Source organism: Solanum tuberosum, unplaced genomic scaffold (genome assembly GCF_000226075.1).
Source record: "Solanum tuberosum cultivar DM 1-3 516 R44 unplaced genomic scaffold, SolTub_3.0 scf00287, whole genome shotgun sequence".
In the NCBI taxonomy this organism is placed as follows: domain Eukaryota; kingdom Viridiplantae; phylum Streptophyta; class Magnoliopsida; order Solanales; family Solanaceae; genus Solanum; species Solanum tuberosum.
Window position 1 is genome coordinate 820,969 of NW_006239211.1, and position 2,189 is coordinate 823,157.

Genomic DNA, 2,189 nt, shown 5'->3' on the forward strand with positions numbered 1-2,189 from the left:
ATGGTAGTAAAGTAATATTTCAGGGGTCATTTGGCAGATTGAATAAGAGCAACAACGGGTTTGGAAATAAGTTATTGGGGTATTAAATTTTAGATAAGTAACAACTAGTTTCACGACACGTGCATTGCACGTGTGTATTATATATATAATATATGATGTTGTAAAATAGAATTAATAGTACTAAATTAAATATTTTTAGTAAATAATTATAATTTAAAGAACATAGGACAAATGCTTTAAAATGATTAATACAGATTGTTATAGAGTTACTTGTATTTTGAGATCAAAATGACCAAATATTATTGAAACATTTCAAAATACATTCAAAGTTTAAATATAGGGAGAAAGTGACATTTCTTTAGTAGTATTATTATTTACTTAACTCAATTTTGTAAACAAATCTAACCAACAAAATTTTTAAAAAAAATATCAATACGAAAGATGTCACCAATAGTCTTTTCTCTTGAGGTTATGAACATAAATGATGGACACCATTTAAATTTTTTTTTTCTCTTAAATATTCATACTTCAAATTTAGTATGTGCATGGCACTAATAAGGATTACCATAAATATTTCAATATTTTTATCTTTATACGTAATCTATCTTTTACCAGTTAATATTTGAGTAAGACTATCATAGAGAGGTAATTCTACAAAAAAAAAAGATATTTTATTGTTATAAAGAATGATGGTTAAATTGAGGTTTGAGTGTATGTCAAATATTTAGCTTGACCAATTCTTTATTATATTTAAGTAGCATAATTTAATTTTTAATATATGAACAACATCACCTTTGGTGAAAAATATTTCGTTTCTTTAAATTTCTACCTTATCTTTGTAGAATTGTAGTCTTCTCCTTTTTCCTGCAGCATACATACCATATAGTTGTTGTCTAATGAAAGTACTAGTATCTTATAGAAGTTGTATTGTGATATGAAATATTAAACTTTTTCAATAATAAAAATTAATAGATGAATAAAATTTAAAGAATTGTTTATAGAATCTTTAATTTGAATTAAGATTATTCTATGATCAATCACTATTTTCTTTTCGATTTTATATATAGCTAACAAGGAGTGTATCTTGTGAAATAAAATTTTCTCAAATTAAAATGAACACAAAATAATAGGAAAAAAATATATGGAACGATACATAGCCAATGAAAAAGGAAGACGAAAATATATGTTCATGTTATATTCACAATAGAGTTCCATTTGATTAAAATCTCTTGCCACCAACACTTTACTTTATTCGTTCATTTTTACTTACATATCGATTAAAAACAATTATTATCATGTCTATATTATCATATAATAAGTAATAGTGAAAATCTATTTTTGAAATAGTGGATTTAACATCAAAACTAATGATTCAATGAACTACGTTGATGCTCGTTATATTAGCCAAATCAAAAAGAAACTACTTCATTTGAGGGTAAAAAAATAAAAAATAACAAACCAAAGAAAAAATATCTTACCCAAATCATGTGATTATTCATATTTGTTTATTATTATTGTCTTTCCCACAAAATTTTATCACTGTTAACTCATGGAAATCGTAAGAAAAAATATGAGTGTGAATTTATGAATGATTTTCTACAATTTGTTCATCAACTCTTTCTTATGTGGTACCTCGAATTTCATTGAATTTTGAACTTAATCAACTGTTACAAATAACCCTGAGATTTTTTAAGAAGAAGAATAGTAGAAAACTTTAAAAAATCGTAGTTTAAAAGTGAGAGGAAACCTCTATTTATAGCTAACAAATAGTAGTATTAATAGGTGTTAATTGTTCCTTATCAGAAAAGTTACAACCATTCGTAAAAGTCACTGCTCATCGGAAAAATCACAACCTTTTGCAAAAGTCACAACTCATCGGAAAAGGCACAACCTTCGAAAAAGTCACAACCCTTTGAAAAAATCACAACCTTTCGGAAAAGTCACAACTCATCGAAAATGTCAAACATAAAATTTTCTCAAATTAAAATGAACACAAAATAATAGGAAAAACTATATGGAACTCTACATAGCCAATGAAGAAGGAAGACGAAAATATATGTTCATGCTATATTCATTATAGAGTTCAATTTGATTAAAATCTCTTGTCACCAACACTTTACTTTCTTCGTTCATTTTTACTTACATATCTATTAAAAAATATTATTATCATGTCTATATTATCATATTAC